Source organism: Dioscorea cayenensis, unplaced genomic scaffold (genome assembly GCF_009730915.1).
Source record: "Dioscorea cayenensis subsp. rotundata cultivar TDr96_F1 unplaced genomic scaffold, TDr96_F1_v2_PseudoChromosome.rev07_lg8_w22 25.fasta BLBR01001023.1, whole genome shotgun sequence".
In the NCBI taxonomy this organism is placed as follows: Eukaryota; Viridiplantae; Streptophyta; class Magnoliopsida; order Dioscoreales; family Dioscoreaceae; genus Dioscorea; species Dioscorea cayenensis.
Genome location: NW_024087414.1, coordinates 1211 through 16222, shown reverse-complemented (window position 1 = coordinate 16222; position 15012 = coordinate 1211). Strand labels below are relative to the sequence as shown.

Below are 15012 nucleotides of genomic sequence, written 5' to 3'. Positions count from 1 at the left end.
TTGTGTGTGTGATGATATTTTAGTTAAAGATGATATTTTAACTAAATTTTTTACTAATCAACAAGCTAATTATTATTATAAGCAAAATAGTAATAATGGCAATTAATACCATATTAATTAGCTAGGATCAATATTTTCTACACAAGCGTGATTATTGAAACTGAGAAGAAGTTCAAAAGATGAAAATATACTTGCTTGTAAAAGTGCCTTGTTATACAAATGTTTCTAGATCATACATATATACAATATTATGTTTTAGAGGAAAAGTATACTATTTGATTTGTTTAAAAGCTAAAAAAATGAGCTGTAAGATGTTACCATGAAGTAGGATTTCTTCTACATAGCTTTATCAAATAAAACTATAATATAATTTTTATTAATTTATTTTAGTTATTTTTTATCTATCAATATAGATGAAAATCGACGAAAATATGGAAAATCAGAGTGAATTTTCTGAGCGGAGCAAGAATGAAGCAAAAGATGGATCTTCTAGTTTAGACATACTGAATAAGGAAAAAGATAAATCAGTACAGCTAGAGGAATATTATCTAAAAAAGTTGTCCCAAAGGCCAATATGGTGTTTAATTCTGAAGAAAAAATTTACAATTTCTATATTGAGTATGCTCGGCGAGAAAGGTTTGGTATTACCAAAAAGAGTACAAGGTTGGATTATGATGGGAAATTGAAATATTACACACTTGCATGTGTAAAAAGTCGCAAAAGAATATCTACCGCAAAAAATTCTTTCAATCCAAGACTATCCAGTAAAACTAATTGTCAGGCCAAAATTAATGTCATTGTTGGTAATGATGGATGATTTACTATTTCTAATGCTCATTTAGAGCATAATATGCACTTAGTCCTCACAAATCAAGTTTTCAAAAGTACAATAAAAAAATGGATACACATATAAAGAGAAGGTTTGAACTAAATAATCAAACGGGTATAAGTTTAAGCAAAAATTTCCATTCATTAGCTGTTAAGTAGCGGATATGAAAATTTAACATATACTGAAAAAGATTGTCGGAATTATATTGCAAAAGCAAGGGAGTTTAGACTTGGAGTTGGAGATGCTGAAGCTTTTGTCAATTATTTCTCTCGTATGCAATGGAGAAACTCAATTTTTTTTATTTTATTGATATGAATGAACAAGACTGTTTGAGAAATGTATTTTGGGTAGCTGCAAGATCTATAGCGTCTTATGAAGCTTTTGGGGAAGTAATATCATTTGACATGACATACTTAACAAATAAGTATGACATGCCTTTTGCTCCATTTTTTGGTGTAAACCATCATGGACAAACAATATTACTTGGATGTGATTTATTGTCAAAGGAAGACACAGAAACTTACATATGGTTGTTTAAAACTTGGTTAGAATGCATATCAGGCAAGGCTCCAAAGGCAATCATTACAGATCAATGCATGGCTATCCAAGGTGCAATTAGAGTAGTCTTTCTAAATTGTCACCACCGTCTCTGTCTTTGGCATATTATAAAAAAGGTTCCTAAGAAGCTTGGAGGATTGACTAAGTACAAAGCAGTAAAAAATTTTTGAAAAGAATCATCTATGAAGTAGCTGATATTCAAGAATTTAAAGACATTTGGTTGAAGATGATAAAGAGCTATAATATTGAAAAAATTAATGGCTAAATTTCTTATATAAAATCGTCATCGTTGGGCTTCTATATATGTCAAAGAAATTTTTTGGGCGGGAATGTCTACTACACAAAGAAGTGAAAGTATAAATACTTTCTTTGATGGTTATGTTGGTCCAACAACATCATTGAAGCAATTTGTCGAGCAGTATGATTTGAAAAGCAAGATTGGAAAAGAAAATAAAGTTGATTTCGCTTCTTTTAACTCAAATTTTCCAGTGATAATTGATTGTCATTTTGAAAAACAACTTCAAGAAGCTTATACAAATCAAGTGTTTAAGTTGTTTCAAGATGAGTTGAGAGGAATGCTTTATTGCAATCTTATATTTGTCAATTCAGATGGGGTAATATATGCATTTCAGGTGGCATACATTCTTAGAGGAAAAGAAGGCAATCTTAGAAAGCAAGTGGTGTTCAATGTATTTTACAATGAAGCCGAATTTGATATTAAATGCACATGTCATTTATTTAAGTTTAGAGGAGTTATTTGCAAACATATATGCAAGGTCCTTTTTAAAAAGAATGTAAAAAATATTCCATCTCGATATATTTTACCTCGTTGGAGGAAAAATATTAAATGTGATCATACTTTTGTGATGAATTGTTACGATGACGCACAAAATAGTGAGATAAAAGCAAGATACAACAAATTATGTTCTCATTTTTCTAAAGCGGTTGACATTGGAGCACAATCAATTGAGAAATATAATTTTCTAATGAAACGTGTTGATGGGGCAATAGAGAAGCTAACAGATGATGCTGGTTACTGGGAGAGTCATTCACATGAAGTTCTACCACCAATGCTATTGGAAGAAGAACGCCAAACAACAACTTCAACAACAAGATTTTTGACTCTTTTAAAGGTGCGGAGTAAGGGCCCGCCACCATCAAAGAGGAAGAAGTCAAAAGTTGAGGAAATAATTATTAGAAACAAGAAAAAGGTACTAGCAATTTATATCATATTTATCAATTATTTTTGGGTCTAAAAGTAATGTTTTTTTTTTTTTGCATAAAACCCAACTAAAGGGAATTGCACAAACTCAAAACGACACCCAAAATGAACTTTGTACACAAGAAAGTGTGGTAATGTTATGTTATTCGATATTTATATTTGTTATAGCATTGCACAAAAAAAATTACACTACAACAAAAAAGACTTATTGTGACATTTTTTAAACAACAGTTTTGGTAAGTGTTACTGTAAACCATTAAAATGACTTTTAAGCGATAGTTGTAATAAATGTTGGTATACTTTTATTTATTTCTACATTTATAATGACATTTTTACTTATAGTCACAATAGGTTTTTGTTTTGCAATATTTTTAAAGATTTTAGGGATGTTGAAAGAAATGTCGGTACAATATTATTTATTAAGACGCTTATTACGGCCTATGTAACAAATGTCATAAATCAATATGACTTTTATTGCATCAGTTTGTTATGACATATTTGAAAATGTTATTTTAAGTTAGGATATATATATGTATATAGATATCTATTCAAAAAATATGAAAGATAAATTGAAATAAAAAAGGGCATTTAAGGAGAAATAAAATCGGTAATATTTTGAATTTTAAGAGTGCCAAAAATTAGGTGGCAATTTTTTTATGAGCGTCAAAACCTACGCGCATGGCTTATATATACAAGATCTATTAGACAAGAAAGGAACCCTAATAATGAAAAAGTTCAAAAGCAAAGTTCTTGTCTGGAGAAAAAGTAACTACCTCAATTTTTCTTTATTCCATAGTATTTTTTTCCATTGTTTTCTTGTAATATTATTTAAATATTTTTTTTTTTTGGTTTATTTTGGTGGATGTTGATAGATGATTACTTTTTTAATTAGTTTTTGTTATAAAAAAAGTATTAGAATTTTAATTAATCTAATGCTAGGATTCAAGAATATTTTTTTTATAAAAAAAAGATTGAATTTAATTGGAATGAGATCTCCCAAAAAATCATCTTTTTTTGTTGGAAATTAAAATGTGTTTTGGCTTTTCTCCTTGCCGATGTGTAATGGGGAGGTCATGATATCATGCTGTGGTCATGGCATGGATCTAAGGCATCAACCCTTGAGATTTTCTTTTTTTTTTTTTTTATTTAACCCTAATTTTGTTAAAGTTTGAAAATTAGCTCCGTTTTTTTAATTTTTAAATTTTTTTATAAGGTTCTTGCTACGAGACACTCATAGTTTTGGTGAAGTTTCGCAATTTGCCCCTTATATAATTTTTATTTTTTATGGGGTTATCGTTATAGTTATGACCCACACATAGGTTAAAGGTTTGTTGAAGTTTTATATTTTATCCTTTTTTTTCTAAGTTAAAATTTTTAAGGGTTCTTGTTATAGCACGAATTATATATTATATATTTAAATAAAATGGTTTATTTGTATACTTTTTATGCAAATTATTTATTTGTATTCTTTTTATAAAATGGTTTACTACGGAGCAGGCCGTCCAAGCCACTACACCACCACTACAGAGACAAAAGAGAAGCAAAGAAGAGGGGGAGATGAGAAGAGAAACGCTATATGAGCCGAGGAGATTATAGAGTAATGCTATATTCATCGAAGGGAAAGGGAGAAAAGGAGAGGATGAGAGTTAGGGCCAAGGCGGCGCTCAAAAGGGGAAGATGAAGTGTAAAGGAGAATGTGTGAAACGGGAAGACGAAGGACAAAGGAGACGCCGAGAGTGGGAGATGAGGCGACTGAAATTAGGGCTAAGGGCACCAGCGTGTATGGAGAAGAGCCCTAGCTCAACAACGTCTATGGACAGAGAATGCCACAACGATCGGCTGCAAGCGATTCTGGCGGAGTATAGGAGAAGCAGAGATCTCTACGACGGAAGAGCAGATGAGGGGAGAAGATGTGAGAAGAGCCCTAGCTTTAGGGCTTTGTTTTTTTTATTTTTTAATTATTATTTATTTATTTGTTTAAAATGATGCTAACACGGAATTGATTGGACAAACACATGGCATCCACGTTGTTTGTGCAATCAATTCGTGTAAACTCTTTGGCAGATATAGCATCTCATTGATTTACCATATCCAAAAATTCATTCAAGTGAACTTCAATCTACCGCCCATCTCTAATCTTTAACATCACAAGCGTTCTGATGACAAAGACTTTAATCTAAGCATTTTTCCTCTCATACATATATTTTAATTATATTTTCCATTATACCAGTGCATCAAGCTATTTGCTTATATTATAATAATATACACTAATATACACTAATATCCCACTGTTGGATAGTTCCTACAGTCTTCCTGTGCATCTTTTCTCAATCATTATTAAACTATCCAGCTACCTTAGAAATTCCTAATCTAATAGGATCATATGAATCCTTACAATAAAGAAAGCCCTCCAACTTCGACTTCCAAATTAAATAATTTGAAGCCAACAAACTAATCATTGTCCCCTCAAATTCTTCCATCTTAATTCACACAAATAATCCCATTCCCACAAATCACACTACAAGAAAATAGTTCAATACCGACGGAGTTTTTCCAACGGATTCCTTTCTGTTGGGAATATTTTCTTTTACTGACGGAAACCAAGTAGATTACCGACAAAATACCGACGGAGTTTTATATGGTTGAAATTTATAATAGTGACCATATTACCGACGACGACACCGACAGATTTCCGTTGGTAATTTACCCGCCATATTTTTCCCTTGGCGCCAAAGGAATACTGATAGATATTTTTTTATTAATAGCGACGGAATTCCATTGGTTTAATTTAATAATATTACCGATGTAATATTACCGATGGAGGTTCGTTGGTATTGTAAGGTTCATGCTAAATTTTTAGGGTTGAAGGTTTACCAACGAATATTTCAATGTTATTCCACTGGTTTAATTCCTTTGGTAATAAATTATAATATTTAATAAACCTTATTATCTAAAATTATTTATATTAATTTTGATTTATGTTAAAAATAATTATCTATATAAGTTATTATCAAGAAAATACTTTTAAATAATTTTGTGATAATGAAAAAAAGAATAATAGTTAATTTATATGATTACTGTTAAATTAATATTAATTATAAAATATTTGCAATATTTTTAAGTAGAGATTAGTAGTGAACATTTAAAATATATATTTTATATTAAATTATTAGTTTGGATTAATCTCCACCATTGATCATTATGATCAATGGTAATGATATCAATGGTGGAGATTGTTTATTGTGTAAGAAAACCTAGTCCTTCCTTCTTCCTCTCTTTATCCCTCATTGTAAAAAAACCTTGGCTTCTTCCCTTCTTCCTTCTCACAAGATTGCCTCATTGCCACCGCCAGATCTCGTCACATATTTTTCTTCACACCCTACTATGTGATTCGGAAGCAACCCGCCACCGCCGGCCCTCATCTCATTTCCTTTTTGTTATTGAGAGTGTTTGTGTTGCTAGGCTTACAAAACGGTTGTTCCTTTGGCTGGTTCGCCTGGGAAAAGCACTGAAGATCAGCACCATCTGTGAGGATCTCCAAATCCCCAAATCCTATTTCATCGTCTCCTGTCTTTTTATTCACTTTGCTTCACTCTTTATAGGGATTTCTCGATTAGCAAACCTTGATAAAGTTTGCATTCTTGGTTGTAGCATTTCATCAGGTGAAAAACTTTTGGTTCATGTTTCCATTCATTAACTGATGCATGTCATTGTTGCTCAAGTTCTTTGTTTTCTTTGAAGGTGTTGGTGCTGTTTTGAATGTAGCAAAACCAGCAAAGGGATCATTGGTTGCTGTTTTCGGCCTTGGAGCTATAGGACTTGCGGTGAGCTATCCTTCAATGATATAATTCAAACTAGCTTAATATATTACGAACATATAAGATTATAGGTATCTAATGATATTGATGATGATTCACAAACAGGCGGCCAAAGGGGCGAGGATCTCAAGGGGCTTCGAGAATTATTGGTGTTGATGTGAACCTGAGAAAATTCAATCAAGGTCTGTGAGAATTATGATGTTCTTGATTGAAGTTTGACTCGGTTTATTTGGTTTGATAAACCGATTTCCTATTTGAATGTGGGGGCAACTGAAATTCTGTTTCTTCGTTATACTCTCTGAATTATCTAGTGCTTTCATTTATTTTGTTAAAACTCATCCTTTTATTTGGATTTTATTTAAGTTCATTTAACTTAATGAAAAGAATATAAAATGGAAAGAAAATTTTATTTTTATTGGATGTGTCTAATGTTATTTCAGTCACATAATTTTCTCACCAAGCTTTACATTTTACCAGTTTCAAAGCTTTTTTTATTAGTGAGATTTTCTAAACCCATTTCTTTAGAAATTGTAGTTTTTGAGAAAAAAAAAAATATTATTCTAGATCTACCAATAAAATGGCGATGTTGAAGTTATTATCATTTGAATGTGTCAATAGAATTTTGTATTCTTATTATTTTAATACTAAAGATTATTTATCTGAACAAAGCCATATGGTTTTTTGGTTTTTTCCAATTAAGTTTTCTGCATTAAAAATCTTGTGGATCCACTTATGTTGTGATAGTGATGTTGTTATCATTTGGGCGTGTCCAATATAATTTTATATTTTTCTTCTTTTCACAGCAGTGATTATTGATCTACAAGTGATTTTTGCTAGTTTGGTTGTCCATGTTTAAAATCTTGTTTCCATGTATTTGTTTCTTTATCAGTTTGATTGGTTGATTGTTGAAAGTGTTATTTGATTTATTGGGCCTAATTTATCTGTACATGTGAAAAAAAAATTAATTCAATTATTTAACTATGAGATTAGTGTACTCTGGCAAGGCTGTGTGCAGGTTGAGTTGGAAGGTTGTTTCATGTTCTTTTTATTGTTGATGAAAACAGACTTTATAGCAGATTTGATTTATTCCTACCTCTCAAAACTCTTAATGAATTATATCATACAGTTGAGTTATCTGAATATTAACTAATTAATACTAAACGATTTGTTTAATATAAATTGTTCATTTATATTTTTTTTTTAAAGAAAAAGACGCACATTTGAAACTATAAAGACGGTTAGGGATTATGAATGACGAGCAACAAATTCTTTGTATAGTTGGTGAAAACATATTTAGCTAAGTACCTAATGGTTTATGGGGCATCATGTGGTTGTTTATCCTATTACCATACAGATTTTTGCTGATTTGGGGTTTGAATTAACTAAATAATTAAAAGTATATTTTTAATCTTCACACCACATTCAAATAGGCTTCTGCTTCTGCTTCCAAATATTTTGTTTTATGATCGAGTCTGCCAAATCTTGAATTTTGCTATATTTATTTATAAATTATTGTTATATGCCTAAAAATAATTGTTAAAAAAAATAATGGTTGACCTTATATGAAATTCTGGTTTCTAACGATGAGGTATTTTTATGAATATTTGTCAAAACTGATGTATTTTGTTTCATGTCAGATGCAAAGGAAATGGATTTGATTCACTAATTTCTTTAATTCTATTTTTAAGATTTTCTTCTTGTTTGTGTTTGATGTTCTGCAGATGATTTTCAATTGAATGTTTGATAAAGTTTTGGTTTTTCCATATATTATTACAAGAGATTGTATCATCTCAAGCTATCATGGCTGGCAATCTGTGCTCCTTTCATGTTAGACCTAAAGTTGGCATTGGAGATGAAAAGCTCTCTCCCACCACTAAAAAAAATCTTGAAAAAATTTCATCATATGAATCATACAACACACATCTCTATAAACATATATTTTCTTGTGTGTGTGGACTAAGTTGTTAATGGCATATGCATGTCTGTGTGGGTCCATGTGTATGTTATTAATATATATATATATATATATATATATATCCTAACTCATGATTATTATTAATTATTGTATTCAGATTATTTTTATGATAAAGGTGCCGAGAGAAGATTGCATGCAATATCAAATTCTGAAGAATTATTGAGTGAGTTGATTCATGCTAATTTTGGTTCTATTACTTTATAGTCATATTTTTCTCTTTAAAAATTGACATCTAATGTAATAAATTAAAATTTAGTGAGTTGATTCATTCATGCTATTTGTCCTTTTAGTGAAATTTGGGGGAGAATTGGAATTTATTTATTATAGTTATTTAACAAATGAATCCTTATTGTTAAAATAGCCATCAATGTTCATATAATATTTCTAAGCATTGCAATTTGCTTTTTTTTTCATGAATGTTGCTTTATTTTAGTAAAACATATCATTTAAGTTAATAAAAAATAAATATAATAGAATATAATTAGGATGATGATATATCTTAAAGAATTAAGCATTATTGTCTTTTTTTAGTTAAGGGAAAATTATGTTAGAATATTTTTCTCCATTTTTAATAGAGTAATCTACTTTTGTTTGAGTGGCTTGAACTTACCAAATTTATATGATACTAATAGAGTTGCGAAATGGATAGAGACCGTTCTTGGATGTATTCGAGACTTAATGATGGGTTCATTACGCCTAACTATTTCAATGGAGTTGAGGATTTTATTTCTTTTGTATTTTCTCAACATGATTTCGTCCGTGGAAATAAAATTAGATGTCCTTGTGTTGGTTGTCAAAATAATAAATGGCAAATTTCTGACAATGTCCGCAAGCACCTTTTTTTTAAAGACTTCTATTATGGTTACACTACTTGGATTTTACATGGAGAACAACCGACTGGAGAGTCATCACATAGCGTGACAATGAACCGATATGTCGAGGGGCAAAATGAAAATTTATATCCGAGGATGGTTATGGATGCTTAGCGGGGAGTTTTGATTTTGATGCTAATCAAGGTAATGAGCGGGGTAGAATGTGAAAGTCCAAATCCAAGTGCTTCCAACTTTTTCTTTGTTACAAGGCAGCGGATGAACACGTTTGTGAGTGCGGATGTGTAAAACTATACAAAGTTATCGAGTATCTCTCAACTTTTTAAATTATAGAGGCTAGAATTTTAACATGGGTGAGTCATGTTTTAATCATCTCATAAAAGTTGTAAAGAGCATGTTGCCAGCAGATGAATGTTTACTAGAAGATTTTTATAAAATGAAGAAGAGACTGACAAAACTTGGACTTGGTTATGTCCAAATTCATGTATGCCCAAAAAATTGCATGTTGTTTTATAGAGAAACAATTGAGTTAGAATATTGCTCAATATGCGGACATCCCCGATATAAGCCAAGTAAGTCAAGTGGCAGAAGACAAAAAAGGATTCCTTTTAAGATTCTGCTTTACTTTCCACTTGTACCAAGGCTTCAAAGGCTTTATATGTCTGCCAAAATTGCTGAACACATGACTTGGCATGCATATAACAAAAGTAATGATAGAGTGCTTCGACATCCAGTTGATAGTGAGGCTTGGCAACACTTCAATCTCACCCATGAATCATTTGCTATGGAACCTCAAAATGTTCGGCTTGGGTTGTGTGCTGATGGTTTCAATCCATTTTGGCTGACTTCAAAACCGTAGTGCAGTGTGGCGATGATGCTTAATGTGTACAACTTACCACCATGGATGTGCATGAAAAACCGTTACATATTCCTTAATATGGTCATTCACGAAATCCAAATCAAAAACATTGATGTTTTTACGCCCCTAATAGATGACTTGAAAGCGAGTTTGTGGAGTGATGGTTGTATGACGTATGATGCATATAGGAAACAAAATTTTACGTTACGTGCTGCATTACTATGGACAATTAATGATTTTCCCGCCTATGGGATCTTGTCTGGGTGGAGAACTCATGGAAGATTATCTTGTCCATACTACATGGAACATACAAAGTCTTTTATATTAAATCATGGTAGGAAGCCATGTTTTTTTTACTGTCATCGTCGATTCTTACCTTCTAATCATCCATTCAGGAAGCAAAGAGATAAGTTGAGCAATAGAGTGGAGCGTGATTCTCCGATTCCTCGATTTGCAGGGGAAGAAATATTGATGAGAATTAATTCTCTTCCTAATATTACATATGGCAACAATGTCAGTACTGAAAGGATTCCAGGCTATGGAGACAACCATCATTGGGTGAAGAAAAGTATTTTTTGGGAGTTGACATATTGGCATACCAATCTTATTCGCCACAATTTGGATGTCATGCATATTGAGCGAAATGTTTTTGATAATATTTTCAACACAGTAATGGATGTCAAAGGAAAAACCAAGGACAACATCAAGGCACGAAAGGATTTGGAGTTGTATTGTAGATGGCCACAATTGCATTTGATTGAAAGTAATGGACGAACTTTCAAACCTAAGGCATCTTATTGCTTGACTAAAGAGCAAAAGAAATGCGTATATGCATAGGTGAAACAGTTGGGACTTCCTGATGGTTTTGCATCAAACATAGCACATTATGTAAATGAGGCCCAAAGCCAATTATATGGGATGAAAAGTCATGATTGTCATATATTCATGCAACGATTACTTCCGATTGCATTTCGAGGTCTACTGCCCAATTCAATTTGGGATGTGATTACTAAACTATCTCATTTCTGTAGAGATATTTGTTCAACTGAAATCCGTATCGATCATATGATATTATTGGAAGGAAATATTATTGAAACAATTTGTAAGATGGAAAAAATCTTTCCTCCGGGGTTTTTTGATAGCATGGAACATTTACCAATACACATACCATATGAGGCTAAGGTGGATGGGCCTGTACAATATCGCTGGATGTATCCATTTGAGAGGTAATATACTCTTCTATCTTTAGGGTATAGCATGCACTTAACATGCATTTAATATATGACACCTATTAATGCTAAAGTGGTTTTATTATATATAATTTTCAGATTTTTGCATCATATCAAGAAGAAGGTGAAAAATTTGGCATGTGTTGAGGGATCCATTTGTGAGCCATATGTTATTGAAGAAATTTCATTTTTTTTTCTCATTATATTTTGAACCCAATGTGGAAACAAACTTAAATCGCGTTCCATGTAATGATGATGGTGGTGATATGGAACCAATGGGACGTCTATCAATTTTCACACATCCCAGGCGATTTCTCGGTGCCAAGCCATTATTTCGATATCTAAAAGATGATGAGTACTATGCTGCAGAATTATATGTTCTAATGAATTGCACGGAGGTCACCCCCTACATTGAGTATGTTTTATATGTGAGTGTTCTTCCTATGGTTTATATTATAATTAAGCTAACATTAATCCTTTCACAATGATAGCATCTTTGATGAAATGGTTAAAGGAGATTCTCCTTATATAAGAGAAGCTGAACTAGAGAAAGTGCGAAATACAAGATTTGCACAATGGTTCAAAAATTATGTAAGTTCAAATTGTGAAATTAATAAAGGTATTATATTTTATACGTTAATGCTTATGCACCAATTTTTGCATTGCGCTACAATATGTTCAGATTCATAGAGATGAAATTGATGATCATTTTATTGAGATTTCTTATGGCCCCTACTTCAACTGCTGAGGTGCAGATAAATTTGCCTGTTATTTCTCATCATAGCCCTATCCCTTCTAACCCTGTTTGTGGTGGACTTTTGATGAGTGAAAATGATGGATGTACTAAATCAAGTAGTAGAGGGCCTAGCGTGGGACTACCCAACCCTCTAAATCCGAATGACAGAGTGCATTTGACACCAAAAAATGCAGAGTAATCTTCTATCATGTCTAACATATCTTTATAATATTTCTATTTGTAATTGTTTTTGTTTTGTTTAGAATATAAAATACTTATATGTTGCATTATGTGTTAGTGTTTTTGTTGAGAAGGGGGTCACAACTACAGTTACTTGCATTATAAAAAAAGACATTTCAAAGGTCCTTGGCCAACATGGAGAAAAATTCCTAGTGATGTGGAGGAACTGATGTGGAAGACATTTCAGGTATAAATTTTATTATATGATTGTTTTGTTGTTTATTTAATCTATGAAAATTATAACAATATTCTTTTCAGGAGTATTGTAAATGGAACCTTGAACATAACTCCAAAATCAAAAATGTATTTGACAAGACTGGCAAAACACGATTAAGGGACATGCTAGCGGATGAGAGGATGAAGGCAATGAAAGAAGTTGGTGCTACTAACATTAGAGAATGCAAGGGAATGGAAAGGGAGTGGATCACAAAGGATGTGTGGGATGCCCTCATTGATAATGAATGGGGAATAGATGCATGGCAATCCAAATCAGGTAAAGCAAAGGCAAACCGCTTAACAGAGAAAGAAGAAAGTATTACAAAGCACACGGGTTGCTCACGACCTTTTGCTGTTCATGGTATCAAGTTGGTATGTATTTATATTTTATAAATATCTTGTGATATCTTAATAGTACCCTATGATCCTTCTAAAGATAGGTTCATACTTAAAGGTTTATAATTCAAAGGTTATACTTCAAGGGCTAGCTTCCACTCAACTTATCATGAACAAGGTAGTCTCATTAGCCTTAATACACTAATAATCCCTTAACTATATCATTATGAACAAGGTAGTCTCTGAATCATATTTTGTAATAAAATTTTCGTTGAACATGGCATAATTAGTGATAGTAATTTTCAATGATGATGAGTACCAATTCACCTAAAGTTTCATAAAATCTACTTAAAATGCTTTATTAATCTTTGTTAGAACATTGCATGATTTGGTTGAACATGGCACGATTAGTGATAGTTATTATTTTATTATTTTATTGTTTTTAATCTTTCTTTAATGTTTTATTTTAATATTTATTCTTATATTCAAATTTCTCAAATTTGAAACTCATGCATGCATGAACATTATCCAAATATTTGTTTTACCATTGTTGTGCAATAAGGTCTGTTTGGATTGGTTGGTGGGCCTTGATGCTCTTGCATTATTTTGAGTTCAAATAAAAATAAAAGAAATGTGAATGAATGAAAAGGACATGGATTGTGATGCTTGTTCATGAATGAAAAAGACATGGATTGTAAATGAATAAAATGAACTTAAATATTAGTTCATTTTGCTCACCTACTCCAACAAGAAAGAACCAAGCTCTTATTTATACTTGTTCTTATCTATGTTATAGCACTAGCTAGTACTATGTTGTTGTTATGTGTCGTTTTGAAATGAAGTACTTTGTGTCACTTTTGTTAAATTATTAGTACTTATAATGAACAATCTATTTCTTTTATTTATGTCTTCCCACACTTTAAATTAAAATACAAGCTGAGAAGCTAGGTAGGGAGGTTGGATATTCAGAAATTTTTCAAGGTACACACAAGCGCAAGGGTGGAGAGGGTGATTTTATAGACACAAGCCAAGAGTTGTCAATGTAAGTGAATTTGAGTCATTTTCCATTTTTTTTTAATTGTTATCATTAAAGTTTTTATTCACAAGTGTGATGGAATTTTTGTTTGATATATATTAGATGTAATTTGCATGAAGCCATTGTTTAAGTGTATTAGATGTAATTTGCATGAAGCCATAACAGTTAATGAGTTTTCCTTTTTATCATTCATTTTTATTGTATGAGTTATAAATGTTAATATTTACTTTTAAATGTGTTATAGGAAAAGTATAATGCTGCATTGATCGACAAATATGGTGATGATATCTCTTCCCATCCAAGTTTTGATGGCCAGTCATGGTATGATGAAATTGGGGGATTAAAGGGTACACGCACAAGTGTATATGGTTTTAGGAGTAGGGTAGACTCAAGACAATTGTTTAGTGCGGCATCTACATGTCCTTCCACATCTGATTCAGCGTGTGGACCTTCAACCTATCAACCTTTTGCAACAAATGAATCTATGTTGCAAACCCAGCAACTTGAGGAGAAAGTTTAGAATTTAGAAAGTACAGTTCTTGATATTCAACAAGGTCAAGCAGGGTTACAAAGTAAATTAGACAAAATCTTGGAATTGGTAGAACGCGGTCATTCAACATTATTCTCTTAAGCAAGCCAATCGGGAATTAATTCAAGGGATGCCACTACTCGAGATGGTGGAGAAGATGCATAAGTAGATTCAGATGACCTTTAGAATGTTGTTGTTAACATTTGTTTTGTTAGAGTATCTTTAAAACTATTTTAATATTGTTTGTGATTGCTTGCAAGTTTATAACTTCATATACCTTACATGTGTTGTTGGATTGTAGTATGAATTTATGTTTTTTTTGTTGTTGTGATGAACAAGTGATTGTATTATAGTTTGTAAGTTTGTTATATGGATATGATATTATGTTCATATTATGCATAATACAGGTTTAATGTGTGAAATATGTATGTATAATGAATTAATATTAGTATTCTCGACAGAAAAGTATATTATTTACCGACGGAATTGCAATTATTACCGACAAAGCAATTGTTTTTGGTGAATATAAAATACATTTACCTATGGAATTCCTAAATTGTAATGTTTATTACCGACGAAAAAATACAATACCGACACAA

The 15012-nt window shown here is 31.7% G+C and overlaps 1 long non-coding RNA gene across 1 annotated transcript; it reads left to right on the top strand.

The window, feature by feature from the left end:
- Positions 1-5897: 5897 nt before the first annotated feature.
- On the top strand, positions 5898-14644 carry LOC120255480. The gene is made up of 9 exons (XR_005535022.1): positions 5898-6136; positions 6212-6271; positions 6351-6433; positions 6533-6609; positions 8500-8565; positions 12355-12483; positions 12555-12884; positions 13785-13890; positions 14129-14644. It is a non-coding gene; the product is annotated as an uncharacterized LOC120255480 (long non-coding RNA).
- The last annotated feature ends 368 nt before the right edge of the window (positions 14645-15012 follow it).